This window comes from Diachasmimorpha longicaudata, chromosome 2 (genome assembly GCF_034640455.1).
Source record: "Diachasmimorpha longicaudata isolate KC_UGA_2023 chromosome 2, iyDiaLong2, whole genome shotgun sequence".
In the NCBI taxonomy this organism is placed as follows: domain Eukaryota; kingdom Metazoa; phylum Arthropoda; class Insecta; order Hymenoptera; family Braconidae; genus Diachasmimorpha; species Diachasmimorpha longicaudata.
In genome coordinates, this window is record NC_087226.1 from 5,553,448 (window position 1) to 5,568,823 (window position 15,376).

Here is a 15,376-nt window from a genome sequence, read left to right on the forward strand (position 1 = left end):
CCATCGTTAGAATAGCCTCGGGTCCTACCCTCAATTCACTCCAGAAATTCCAACATCCAGTTCTTCCGTTAAACGGCAAATAACAACCACACTATCCCCATCGATGTTTTCCTCAATGATGTGTTGGTGTGCTGTAACCGTCGACAATGATAATTTATGTTAATGGCTATTCCGTACACCAGCGAGTTTCTGACCGAGAGCCGATTCACCAAGGCAGTCGGTGAATCGTCGTCGTCAAGTTCAGACGCGTTTCCATGTCAACGAATTCGTTGTTTCCATGGAACTGAGACCCCAGCGGAATAAATATATCAGTGATATTATAAATTTTTGCATCTTATACTCATTTTGCAAAGGGATTCTCCGTCACTATTATCTCCAGCCCACCTACCAATCATTTTTTTTTTAATTCAATGGAATGGCGACGCCCCAGACCGGCATCAACCCCCTCCGCACGCAGACTCTGAGATGCGCGGGCAATGGGCGCACAAATCCCCGGCACCGATATACCCAGGGAGTGTACTCTACACCTCGTCCCCGTCATCTCTGCTCAACTAGAACCGTCCTACTTTTCATGCAGTGATGCGGTACGTTTTTTTTTTTTTTGCAAATACCCTGAGAGCACGTTTTCGTTTGCAATTTGTCTCCAGTATCTTCAGGGAGTTGTTTCAGTAGTTTTTTGGTAGTTTTCAGTTGTTTTGGAAAGATAATTTTTGAAATATTCGCGTGTGGAATGATTGACCGAGGAAGCGCTAAAGCAACTTTTGCCGGTAAGTCGTAGAATTAGTGAAATTTTTGGTGCAGTTGATGCGGAGAAAATTAGTCCTGATGTGGAAGGAGGGAATGGGGTTGTTTCTCCATGATTTTTCGGGCTCTTCCATTTTTCGCATAATCATGTGTAGGGATAGCAGCGCCATTAGCGAGTTTTCGGGGGAGTTTCGGGTATTTTTGGGGAGGGGAAAATGGGGGCCGACGCCGATCGATCTGCAACAACTGGGAACAGTATTTAGGGGCACAAGTAGATTAGATCGTACTAGAAAATGGAGATTTTCAGGCTGGAGACTGAAGAAGGAGTAATAAAATCCATAGTCCAACCGAAACTTTTCTTCTTGTATGACCTTAGCTTCACATAGAGAGTTTATCCAGTGTCCATTGTCAATTAATTGATTTTTTAATGAGAAGACAAATAAACAATTTTTTTCTGAGACGAAATCAATTTTAATTGGACTACAATATTTTTTAAAATGTTCTTCCGGTGGAATAGAAACACTAGATATTTTTCAAGGCAATTAATTTTTCAAGTACTATTTAATTTATTTGATTAAACTCATCCGGACGCGGTTATTTGTGGTGTTAAGTTTAATAGGCTTGAAATGTAATTATAAAATTAATTATATGCCCAGTTCAACACTTTACAAAAATTATTATCCCTAAATAGGCGGAGTCATAAATGCATTGAACTTCATTTCGATTGCGATGTTAATTCCGCCGGTTATTCACCCGTTGGCTCAATTATCTTATTCGCACACACAGAGAAATTGACAAAAAATTCTCGTACCCGCAGGGGAAAAGATGCGCAGAGTGATATCCAGGAAAAAATTTCAGTGAAAAATTTTATTGAGGTAAATGTTAATTTTTCCCTAACTTCCATGAGACTTTTCCAGACAGCGCCAGATATTTTACCAAAAATCCCTGGGATATATTCTTTTAACAACATCCGATTTCTCCACGACCGAGGGAATTTGAGTTTTTCCAGCGCTCGAACTGGAACTTTTATATCAAATTCCTCTTTGTAGATTATTTTGTCAGTGCAAATTTTGGACATTATCGTTATTGCATTTACTGCATTTATCTAGATGGTACGCTTGGGAAAACGTAAATCCCCTCGAAATTAAACGAGACATACCGAATGTCACTGAGCATGCGCGGATTAAAGCGCGTTTTCTGTTCTCGTAGCAATGTATCTCAATCCAATTCCAGCAGAATTATGCTCCAATAATTTTCACGGGCTTAAGCTTAACACAATCTTATAGCCTTTTAGGTTCGTTTTACGGGTGAACCAGACGATGGCGGGACAGCAATGGCCGCGGTATTTTTTGGTATTCAACGGGTCATGAATTGTTGAGTCAATTTGGGGGTTTAGTGTGACGTCTGAAAATTGTCGGGAGAATCACGAGTAAGTCGATATTGGGTATTGGCCACCCATGTGCCAAGGGCAAACCGGCTGAGAGACCCAATCAAGGACTTACTCCGCCCGCATTCCTGGTCTAGCCTTTGGATCGACCAAAAAAAAAACGGTCTAGCAACTAAATTTCGGCTTTGACTTTTTTCTAGGTCATTATTGAATCCTGAGTGCCATTTCGGTGGCCGTAATCTTCAACAGAGAGACAAGTTTTTGGAAAAAATTTTTTTTTAGGAATGTCGGTACTTTTTTTTGGCAAAATTTGAATTATAATTATGTTAAAATCGGCCACTATCCCATTAGTAAGAATAGAGCAATTTTCAATTGTACAATAAATTGTTTTGTCCACCTACTGATGTGATTTGACCCATCTTCAATACCATAATCGTTGTTATCATGAGAGGAAGATTCCATCCCAAATTTTAAAATGATTTTTCAATTTGGGGGGGGGGGGGGTCGACGCTGTGGGTTTAACTATGTGCCTCAGAATATATTTTTTGATGTTCTATCTTTCATGGAAATGAAATTAAGTTCCTAGGAAATTACATTCTTAGGGAATTGCATTTCATTTATTTTTACTTACCAAAATCAAAATTATTATAATTGTACTAATCATCAGCAATATGAGGAGCAATTGTTTATAACAGTGGAGGTAACTTGTCGACCCTAGTCAAGTGCTTTTGTCTTTACTAACTCCAAATTTCAGACAAGAAAACGTCAATAAATCGATCCAACTCCAATTTATTCAATAAATTCCATTTCAAATACAAATAAATTTCTTAATGAAAATTTTCTCCCTCCCAATGAGAGATATTACTCCCTTATTCACATGTGAACCGTAAATTTCTCCATCCAAGAAGACCTGTACTTCAAAAAACTGTTTTTATCGGTGCACTTGCTCTTCAACATCGAATACTCGTATCACTTCCATCCAAAAATCAGCTACTGAATTCACCTGACCCTCACAAATCCACCATTACATCATTACAACATCTGTTTTGGTTTTTGAAATGATGTAATTAGATAACTGGCATTGACAGGAGTCGTGAATCGGCATGTTAATGATGGAGAGGGCAGGATGACGCGATAAAGCATCAGATAGGCGGTGTAGAGGAATGATCGATGCTGTTGGTCACGTGAGCCAGATGAACCGTACAGCCACTGTGTGTATCGTGACTCTTCAACAAATCATGCAGAATAAATCGTTGACTTCATTAATCGTTACCGATTCCCCAACATCATTAAAATTGTAATTAATTGAAGAGCCCACTCTTTACCAGAAAATTCACTCGGATGTGTTCTCTCGTGGATCGAATTACTCGGCCCTGATGAGCCACTAAATTGTCACATTTCCGCGATGCATGACGTCATGCGCTCGTTTATGCTCCACTGCACAGGCTTTTTTGGTTTTTTACTGTCTGCTTCATGCAGATTCCCACACTTCTCAAGCGTTAGTTAGTTTTTTAGCGTGTGGGATGTACTCGGAATCTATATCAACCATTCTGATGAAAAATAACCCTGAAAAAGAACGATTTTTGCTCATTTCTCACTGACACACATCATTTTTTCAAAATAAATTTCGATATAATGAGAATAAAAAATATCAGAAAAAATGTGGAAAGGGCACAAGAGATTTGTACGTATTTTATTAAAAAACAATGTCTCGCATAAACAATATTAAAATTGTCGTGCCAGCACGGAAAAAGGAGCTCAAATCGTGGCCAGAAAAATGCCAGTATTGGCACGGTAAATGTTATTGAAATAAATGGGAATTTTTCCCAAACTTCTGTGAAAGTTTTTCAGACGGCGCCAAAAATTTCACGGAAAATTCCTGAGATATTTGATTTTAACATCATTCGAGTTTTTTACAAACTGAGGGATTGCGATTCTTGCTGGTAATTGTACTAGAAATTTTAGAAACAATTGTTTGATGGCGTTCCGCGATAAAACTTTGAGTGATCGTCGGAAAATGTTGCGGGATTCATTCAATTATGATCCGTAGGTTCGGAAATATTCAATTTCGGAGGGGGCAGCCCATTCAGACTAGGGTTGCTACCCAACAGGGAGCTCATACATGAAGGGATAAAAGAAGAATTGAAGGCGTTTCCTGACATAGAAATGAAGTCTCGTGAAGCCTTCGATTCAGTTGAAAATTGAAAGAAATAAATAAAAATCGATTTACCCCTTTTATGCTGATTCCAACACTTGTAAAGCTACAATTTTTTTTATTGTACGAGATATATTATATTTCTATCATTTTTATCACATAATAGTAGTTATTATTTTTATTCCCTTTTTCCCCTACAAAATATCATTTTCCCCCAGGAAATCTTGATAATGCAAATAAAAGATAGAAAAAAGAAAAAATCGTGGGGAAGACCATCTGGACATCTTCATAAAACCAAAACCCGCATACACCCGATTCTTCTCTCTTCTTCAAACTAAAAACTGAAAGCTCAGTTGAATCGAAACTTTGAAAAACATTTGAAAATTTTCTCTTCTCAAAAGGGAGGAAATGAAAAGAATTCAGCCGAGACCAAATGCCCCTGTTACTGCCGGAGCCCCCAGGTATGGAAGTATCTCCAACGAGTAGTCCCCAAGATGGCGAATATTTATGGCCTCACATCGACCGTTGGGGTCCCCTCCCGACGCAACGCTCTCGTCATCCGCGTACCTCCGAATTTCCAAAAAAAAATTCAACGAATTCTCTCGTAATCTCTCCCTTGTATTTCACGATCCCGTGATTTTTATTTCTAAAGTACATCCTCCCACCGGGGGAAAGGAATTTCGGATACGACCGTTACGTGGAAGATTGAATGGCTACCACAATGGAATCCGTGATAGAGGAATCTCAACTGAAATTGGCTTTTTCCAATTCGGTGATAGCATGACTCTGAGGAGAGGCCAGGATATATACATTTCGTACCGACTTACGGGGGTGGCTCAAGGAGAGTAACAATCGATCGTCGGGGTCGTACCCTCATTTCTCCCCCTCCCTCGCCCCTCTCTCTCTCTCTCTCTTATCCGACCCACGTACCTTCGCCATTGCAAGTTATCACTCTCGTCAACTGTGAAAGCACTCCCTTTTCTCTTCATCAGGGGAGACTTGGGAAAATCTTGAAATACTGTTATTTCGGTTGTTAGGACGTTCCTGTTGTGCAATTAAAGTGACTCACTTCGTAGTGTTGGCCCTAGCCCGGCGGCTTGGGGAAGTGGATAAGTCCGTTGCCGCACATGCGAAAAGTTTCGCGTTCAAAAACCGACCGCGGCCGGGTGGGATTCCCTGGGCAGGAGAAACCGGCCAGTGCTGGCCCATGGTGGGCCTAGTGTCTGGCCAAGACGGTGAGCCATGGGCCAGCCCTGGCTCGTTCCTCAGCACCGACTGGAGCGGGTAGAATGATGCGATTTAACCGATTAATAACCATTTAAAGTCGAGGTTCTCAGCTGGACAGCGGAAATCAATCGAAGGGATCTGAAATAAAAAAATTGTGTTGGTTCAACCTTGGGCCTGACTTGTTAAAACTAACAAAAATGTTTATTAAATACTGTCAAGCTAGATATGTCGAGGATTTTAGATGGTACAGAGGATAGGCTGTGAGAAAAAAAAGAAATTTGATGGACTATTAATGAATTGTTAGGAGTGGGACTTAGTGCGATAAAATTTTAATTGTTGTTAATAGTCAATAGTTAATGAACTTTATTTGGAATTTGCAATCAATATTATATTCATAATATCGATCCAGTCCTGAAAGTGATCTGATAAAAGTGGAGAAATTTTAATTAGGATGTTGGGAAACTGTAAATATTGACAATTTTCTATTGTTTAAATCATGATATCCGTAAAATGGTATTTTACAGACACTTCTGTTTATCGAATGTCGTTAACAATGCCAATGAAAGCATTTTCCACCTCGTGTTTATGAATATTAATGGGGAATAACTACCGTAGCGTGATTGTTCTTTGTCCGTCATTCTGTTATCTTCGGTTTTATTTATTGATTTGATTGGACTCTATCATTTTAATGAACATTTTATTCACTGTAAAGGCACCTCCCCCCCTTAATCCCCTCTCACTAATTAATTCCCATAGAATATAACCCAATTAAATGCGAGCAGACTTCGCAATTTTGGTTTCCGTACGATTATAGACTCGGAAACTTTTTTATACGAAAAACATTTCATGAATACAATTTCCAAAGTCACATTCGTTAAAAATACTTTTATCGACCTTATGACACAATGCACTATTATTAACGGGTGATGTATATTTCATATCTAAAGAGTAAAAAAACGCACTTTGCGCGAGTGAAGTGCGAGATCCTAGGGACATAACAAAAATAATATTCGTCCTATCTTCTCTCATGAGTAGAAAAATACTTTATAGTCCATCGCATTGATAACGTTTTATGATACTAGATCCAAAAACCCTGTCCCAACCTTACTTTATTTTGTTATAGCCACATTTTTGCGAGTTTTTTTATGCGCTAGGGAAATAAAAAAATTATATTCGTTTCTTCTCGCCTTATGAGTAAAAAAAATCCTTTATAGTCCATGGAATCTACACAGTTTTATGATACGAGCTTTGAAAAATGCATTCTGATCTCTCTTTATGCAGTCATATATAGCCTGAGCATCAAATTCCCCAAACGATTGTAAATAAAATGGTCATTTCATCAGTAAATATTTTTTCCAAAGGTCCTTCCACTTGTCCAATTCTACGGACAATTTTATTCACTTAAACGTTAATTTTTCCCTAATGAGCACCAGAATTTTCACAAAGAATTTCCCTCCGTGTGTGCCAACGATGAGGAAATGGATTTTAAAATTAACTCTACGGAAAATATTCTCTCCGAAATAATTTAATGAAAGACTCACGGTAGAACCTGATTGGATAGATTTGTTTTTCTCTGAAAATGACATTCAACAAATTAAAATGTGCAAATGAATTTCTAAAAAATTATAAAAATGAATGTAATCATTCAGTGAAATGGTTGTGCTCAACTTTCATATATTTCATTTCAGACGCCATAAAATGGGAACGGACGGTGGGGGTGTCGAGGGGGGTACTAAAAAACAGAGACAGAAGCTGTTTTCAGTGGCTGGGAGAGGAGAGGAAGGACACAGGGATGCCGGCTGACAAGCAGATGGCTGCCCCCGTTTATTGGTTTATTCGGTTCAGTATAGGCCTGTGTGTCCCGCCTGAAAGTGCAACTGAGACATCTCTCTCTTTGTCAGGTTGATGGCATTTACCCCTGGTTACAGTGCTATGGGATTGAGCCAACAATCGAGGGAAAATATTCCGGACACTCAACTGTCGAGGAAGTCATCTGGTGGGAGAAGATTCATTCACCGGGTATGTAATGTGTGTACGTGTAAGTAACACTGCGAAAAACCGGTCATCCGTTACAAACCAGTTAGACCGAACACTATACCATGTCCGCTATTACATGGGTACATTCACTGACAAACTGTCATGTTCAACATTTTCCTCGTCAATATCATGATTTTTGTGATTGATCGGTGATCATTAATATTTATAACGATCGTAAATATAAAATTGTGGCTCATGAGGCGGAACTGAGATTTTAGCGATTTCATTGGGAAGTTCGAAGTAAAATTCTACTTCACAATTTAATTCTGGAGTTTTTGAAGTATCGGATGAATATTTGAGATTTTTATGGAGATTTGTTCCCTCATGAATTGTCAGTCTCACAGTTTTTCGTGATTTATCATTAATTATTTATATTTATAACGATTTTAACCCGCAAATTATGACTCATGAGGTGGAAATGTGAGATTAACGTTTAGATTGAGAAGAATTGGATTAAAATCCTTTTTATAATCGAATCCTGGTGCCTTTAGAATGTCGTATAAACAATTGAGACTTTTTTGTGATTTTTTCCTCATATTTTGCGAAAACATATGAGGTATTCATGTTGAATGAGAGGAAAAAAATTTAATGGATCTCATATCTATGGGATTTGCTTGCGAATAAAAATGTTCAGACATATCAGACCTACATTTTTGGAATGGTTAGTACATTGAGCATAAAGATTATTTTTGTCTCGTCATCATATACTTGAAAGACGAATTAATTTTTAAAATATTGTATTTCTCGAATCTCATTCTGGTGAGCTTCATTACGTCTCAATTATGACAATTATGTTGCACATGAACTTGGATAAACTCATTGAATGATCATTCGTTTTTGCTAAATTTCATATTTTCTACAGGGGAGAATTCCAATTAATTTTTTAATGTTTTCAATTACTGAAAGAGGTCGCATACGGCCATAATTACCATGATAATCCCCCAGAGCATTATAATCACAATTTAAACCTAATGAGAATTGGCTGAGAGTCATTAAGTTGAAGAAGTGCAGCCTAAAAAATTACTTTTCGCAAGTGAGCAGATATTTAATGAAAATCATTCAGTTTCCTCAGGCTAGAGATCCTTTCGCCACTTAATTTATCCACAAACGCTTCATTTGTACCAATTAAACCACTAAAATCATTAACCCCTCTTAAGTAATTGTCAATCTAGCCGACGTCCTGCGTTCCGCCTGTCAAAAACTCGCAATCATTGGTACCAATTTCGCAAATAAGAATTTCTATTTATCTCCAACACGTTTTTTCATATTCGTTCGCAATCCCGGGAAATTTCATACATAAAAATAACAATTTATATTGGTCAAGTTATATTTATAATCAATGATGATGTCCTGGTTGCGATCTTCTGACATTTTGTCACGAATATCTCCATATCAAGCAAATAACCGAATTAATAAAACAAGTCTGATTTTTTTCGAGCAGTGAATAACGTTGAAAATTGCAAAAAACAGCGCATGCATTCCAGACTTGAATACTTCACATGCAAATCCCCTGATGAGTAACGGCACTCACGTATGGGAGATATACATGTTGAATTAATTGCATGGAACACGATATTCCCTTGTTCATTACTATGCATTCTGGAGCAGTCTGGAATTTTATTTACAGCGTATAAAAATTATTGCTCCTTCACGACTCACATTCATCCTTTTTTCTTCAGCTACCCTAGAAAATCCAATCGAGGACGGAAAAATCAGTACGAGCAACAGTTATACAAAGGAAAATATGAGTATAATGGGGGTAGTATTGAGATGGCGGCGATAGCGTCGGCGTCGGCGTCGGTGGGTGGATGGCGTCGGGTCGATAGGAGGGTCCTTGGCCCACCAAAACCTCAACGTCCACATTCACCCTTCTCCATGATCTCACTCCGGTATCTCTTAATTTTCAATGGATTTGCCGTCACCCGGACCCGGGAGCTACTGTCCCCCAAGGGATGAAATCTCAACACGCCCCTTCGAGAAAAAAAATGGTGTAAGTATTGTTTGAAAAAGGAGTTAAGTCTAGAAGTCAAGTTTTCACTGAGAAAATTCGTGTTTTGACATTATGCCATAGGTTTTCAACGCCTCAGCGGATCTAATGGGGCATCAGGACGGGAGGCGGTTACAGGAGGGATTAGGGAGACAGTTGGGATTTTGGGAGAGAAAGAGAAAATTTAGGGACTAATGCGACAAATTTTTGAAACTCGACAAAATTCTGATGACTAATCTCGGGGAATATTAACAGGATTTGCTCGGTTGATAAGGTAGATGGAATGGCTACCTTTTGAGGTGGTTACAGGGACTGGATTATTGTTGGTAATCTGGGGTTTAGGGGAGTTGGTGGTTGTTTGATGCTGTTGTCTTTTTGGGTAATGGCGGAGGGCTTTGTTTGATGTCAATATTGACTGGGTTAAGGGCTAGAATTGTTTATTGAATCGGTCAAATTATGATTTATTTGGTATCGTAATTTAATACGGGTTTTGTTTCAGTTTTTCTCGGAATTATGGAGAAAATTGTCATGGAAATTTATCTCCATTATTTCTTCTGAATCATGAAGTTCATTTACGATAAATAAAAATTTATATGAGCATTCTAAAGCTTGTGAGGTCATAGATAGAATTTCGGAGCAGAAGGGAAAGGAAATGGAGATAATCTTCAATTTTAGTTTTTATGATTAAGATTTGCTGAAATAAAGAGTGATAGGACTGACAAAAATGTCAATTCGAAACTTTCCGAGAATAGATTAGATTTAATATTATTTAAAAGACCGAGAATTAAATAAATGTCGATGAGATAATTTTTAATTTAATAAGTTGACTATGTGTTGAACTATTGTTTGTTGAATATTCTTGTTGAATTCTTCGGAAACTGTTACAAAACCGAGTTCTCTGGTTAAATTGAAGATTCAAAAATTTTTGACAGTAGAATCAGGATTGCAAGGGTCATTTTACATTAATGAATTGGGGGAGAATTATTTCAATAATTTTCACAGGCAGAAAATATCGACAGAAATATCCATCCATGTACATGGCTAATTATACTCTTTGTATAACGATAATTATATTTCTTGCGCGTGACGGTGTACGAATAGTGTCATGAGAAAAGTTGAAACATAATAAAAGTCATTCATTCAAAACAATCTCAGGGAAATCAGTAGAAATAAGAAAATAAAGTCATCAGCACTCCATTAAGTCATGCTCTCTCTAGGATTGTTAATTAAATACGGTCTCTCATTCCCTCTAATGATATAGACAAAGTAATATGACGTAATTGTGCACTCTTTCTCGTTGAACTGGTTCGCAATGCACATAATTTTCGTTTTACAACTGCCATTTTTTCATTTAATTAGATGAAAATATTTTTCCGTATTGCAACTTTCATTTTTAGTTCTACTTCTCACCAGTTATTAAAAGTTTTCATTATTCGGTTACTGATTCGCTTCCCTCCATCATTAGAGAATATATTCCACATAATAAAGGCGATTTGTTATAAAGATCAGGGAAATTATCAAACGTTAAAACGTTTAAGACGATAAAATTCTTTCGTAATTAATTTATAAGCAATGATACTTCAGAGGACCAATTTAATACTTCAAAATGACTCAATCAATAGAACTGCCCATAAACGGAAAAACTAAATTATTTTACCAAACATTCATTTACTTCAGGGAAATATTTTTTTTTTTTCTGAAATTGAGTGATTATATTGTTCTAGAACATGATCATGTTAATTATAACTTTGAGTGACTTCCTGTACTAATTATGATTAAATAATTTATGCATTAAATAATTTATCGAAATTCTTCTCTCAAGAAAATCCGAAATTAAAAAAAAACTAAATAATTATTAATAGAGTTTATTCAGGGTGACGTATAAAATCTTTTCCAGTAATATGATTATCGTAATTTAAACCTAACTCGACCCCCCTTGACAGTGATTACCCCACAGAAATACAATTTTGAAAAAATAAATATTTCTCTGAACTATGGATATCTGGGAAAACTAATTTTTTCTCTTCGTGTATAGACTCGTAAATGAATCTTCAATCTTAAACAAGTTATAATTTAATGTGCGTCACAAATTTCAATGATTATCTCATCATCATTCCATAACTGACCATCAATTTCCTCCAAAAAATCTCCAAGATATCACTCGATAATGTAAAAAATAACTTGAAACATTTTTCAGTCGATGAAGATGACATGGTGACCAAGTAACCCCAAGTAGCCAAGTCATGTGCAGTGGTGAGCAAGAAATCAAAAGAGCCTGGTACCGCTAAGATGAGAGCACACGACCTTGCTGAAGGATCAGCTGCGTCATGCTCGATCCGTTAGCGTCTCTCTGCTACATGGATTGATCATTTCCATGACTATCGACTGATAAAACAGGTGAAGTGTTTCACATTGGGGTAGTCCCTAATCTGGCAATATGTTAATGGAGTATTTACTGTCACAACAGTTGGTAAACATTAATCATTGCTAGTCTACCATCAAGACGACTCCTATTGACAAATTTTGTTTCAGGTCAACTGTTGGTGGATGAGAGGGCTTCAACTCATCGGGGAAAAACCAATCGTGTTCTTAAACACATGGTGAGAAACATAAACTTAATTTGTGTTGTTCTAGAGCCTGACGAATGCAATGATCGAGCGAAAATTCGTACAAATGATTTGCATAGACGACTGACCTTCAATCCTTTCACTACAGGATATCGAAAAGGTGAATAGTCATTCCTCGACATTTCATTCAGAATCACATGCCACATTGACATTATTGAATAAATAAGCAGCATCTGGTAGACAATTGAGCATTCGTACAATTTTTACAAAATTATCTTGCATCGGCTATTAGTATTTGCTTTGTAGAAGACTTTAGTGTTCGTTTAATTAACAGAAATCGATCTAATCGATCTCGAGATTTTCAGGGCGATTAATTAATTATTTAAAATAGGAGGACAAGTTTTCTCGAAAGGATTCAGGGCTTAGAGAGAGGGGGTTTCGTTATTTTTCAATAAGTTTTGACATATATTGATCAGAACGCAATAGAATTTGCAAAAGAGCCCAATTAATTTACGTCCTTTCACGTGAACTGATTGAAGTTCTGTATTCTAAGACCTCTTTGTTCTTTCTATTTTGCAAATTAATTTAAAGCCGCCAGGAGGTATTCTAATGAAAGCGGATCAATAAGGAGCACGACAGCTCGAAAGGATACGATTTTTTCAGAATTGAATTGACGAGTTTTTTAATTTCATGAGAGACTTTTGTATCGGTTTAATGGATACAGATTGATCTAATCAGATTTAAGAATTTTTCTGATGATTCATGAGTTATTTAAACGCAAAAATCTATGATTTAAATACCTATTAGTACATATAATAGATTTTACAGCAGAACCTCATTAATATTTGTCTGTTGCCACACTATAATTAAGCAGTGAAAAAAATCACGTGAAACAAAAAAATCCCCACCGTCTCCAGTGTATAATTGCAGTGTTAAAATTACACCGTATCAAAAGACTTTACATATATAATTCGTTCTTTATTTAGCATCGATCGATGCCCCAAATAGTGAATCCTGAAAGGTTTCGCTGTAAAGTTTACACTCGATTTCATGCCCTTTTTATTCCTCCCTATTTACATATTAATTAAAAGCCTTAACAAGGTGCATTACTAATGAAGAAGGAAAGGGCCAATGAACAGTGTTTCGAAAGATAATAAAATCATGGAATTAGAATCTTCGAGTTATTCGAAAATACTCGAAACACCCCGAGGTACCTGATTAGCAGTGACTTTCTTGTTTTCCTTGTTCGATGGCCTGTCCAGTCTCAAGGGTTTCATTGTTACTGAGTCCTGGTTTTTTTTCTACCGCCCCAATGACTATGCATAACAAGCCAATTTTGGGAAGAGCCAAACACCGACAAAACATGACAAACTCTTCGCAGAAGGAAACCAATTATGTTTGAATAGGGATCTGTAAGCTGTATGTTCGAACCCACCAAATTGAATATACAAGAATTGATCGGAACCGAGTTTTTTTCGGCCAATGTAATTCTTTAACTGTTTTATTTTGCAGAGATGGTGTTGGTCAATTTGAGAAGTGATGGAGACTAGCAATTTTTATACTGGGCCTAAAGGAAGATTAAAATTTGAAGAATTCGGTTTGCAATCGACGATGAAATCGCACATTATGAGGAAGGCCCAGTTAATGTTCTACATCTACCCTGTAGATCCGAATTTGTTTGAAAAGAGGCGACAAATTCGGTTCTAGAGAGGTTTGTGTGGTGCATACAGAGCTACATTGGTCTTTAAAAAATCCATCATGTGCTTGTGAAAAACAGGAGACAAACAAATTGATTTCAGAAGGAAGAAATCAAATAGAAAGATTTAGGAATCATGAGATATGAGGATTCAAGTGTGTATTTTTTTTGTATTCATTCCTTAGAAATGTCAATGATTATATGGAAAACTTGACTTAAGCGACGGCTTCATTCCAGTATTTGTTGGACTTTCCATAGCTATCAACAGATAATTTTAATTGATATCAAAATTGTAATAAAGAAGAGTTCGAAAATATTTCCGATCACCCATTCCCTGTCACGGCTTTTTATTTTCTTTCAATGAACATTAATTTTAATTCGGTCAATTAAGAATAATAATAGCGAAGTGGTCAGTCGGTATAAATTATTCGCTCTGTTTAATGTTCAGAGACATCCCCAATTAAAATTCAATAATTGGCGAATAAAAACGAGGAAAACTCATTATTTGGAATTAAAATAACAGAAACCGAGAGAAAAACGTACGTTTGAACTTTACGCACTTTTGGAGGTTCCAAAAAGTCTCTGAATGAAATAAAAATTAGTCTGAATTCTAGAGGAATTTTATATTTGACTTTCCCACCAATTTTCATTTTATTCAAAGGTATTTCTCTTTCAGTGTCTGAAAAATATGTTCGAGAGGTGCATCAAAATCAGCCATTAATTTTTGTAGAGTTTATTGTAGTATCTGATCATGCAAAAATATTTAAAGAAACGACCGATGCTTGATGATTGGATAAAAGTGGTTATTTATTTTATCAATACGCAAAGTCATCTGTGTCTGGATAAGTTAAATTAATGACCAAACTACCACAAGATTATTGAATCAATGCTCAAGCTCTCACAGAAATATCCACAGTAGGAATAACTTCTCTATGATTAGTGCACTTCAAATAGATTTACAATAAAAAATCATAAAAATAATTCTCATTGCCTTGGAATTATGATGATATGAGAGATAAAAATGTTTTGGAAAATTACTATGTATTAGTCCTCATAAATTTATTGATCACTCCTTTTGATCATAATGAAAACACATACCACTGACATTATGCAATATGCATTGGACACTAATGAAGTGCATATACGAGCGTAATTACAGAATACGACTGTCTACTTTTCTCACACAGCGCATGGGCAGTAATCGACAGGCGAATGATTGCAAAAGTGACGGGAAAAAGGTCATAACTCATTAAAAAGTGCTGTAGCACATAGTAAATTCGATTTATGAGACAGAAAAATATTTACGACGCTGCATTTATCAACTTATTAATTTCTACTAATCTCTCATTACGGTGATCCGAAGGTGTGACTATAATTCAATATTTTTTTCTTTAAAAAAAATATTCTTGGGTGGCAATCGTTTTTCATTGAAATCAATAGTTTTTCTGTCGACAAGAAAAAAAATTCCTGACTCAAATGAAGACTTTATTGATGATCAACGTAATTATGACCGAAAGTTCAAAGAAAAAGTGTTGATGAAAATGTAATGGTTATTCATTGAAATTAGAGGAAGTAT

At 36.6% G+C, this 15,376-nt stretch overlaps 2 long non-coding RNA genes across 4 annotated transcripts in view; one reads left to right on the top strand and one right to left on the bottom strand.

The window, feature by feature from the left end:
* Positions 1-2,834: 2,834 nt before the first annotated feature.
* The window catches only part of LOC135170648 (uncharacterized), a 39,522-nt gene continuing 26,980 nt past the window's right edge, over positions 2,835-15,376 (bottom strand). The window contains exons 7-8 of the long non-coding RNA XR_010300409.1: positions 5,217-5,651; positions 2,835-3,697 (exon numbers count right to left, since the gene is read on the bottom strand). This is a non-coding gene — a long non-coding RNA (uncharacterized LOC135170648). The remainder of the gene's footprint in view (positions 3,698-5,216; positions 5,652-15,376) is intronic.
* Positions 7,226-13,735, top strand: LOC135170655 (uncharacterized). 3 transcript variants are annotated; one of them, XR_010300412.1, is made up of 6 exons: positions 7,226-7,532; positions 9,230-9,540; positions 9,622-9,811; positions 11,735-11,934; positions 12,070-12,137; positions 13,617-13,735. It is a non-coding gene; the product is annotated as an uncharacterized LOC135170655 (long non-coding RNA). The 3 variants fall into 3 exon arrangements; XR_010300410.1 differs by having other exon boundaries at positions 12,070-12,264; positions 13,617-13,729; XR_010300411.1 differs by lacking the exon at positions 9,622-9,811 and having other exon boundaries at positions 12,070-12,264; positions 13,617-13,729.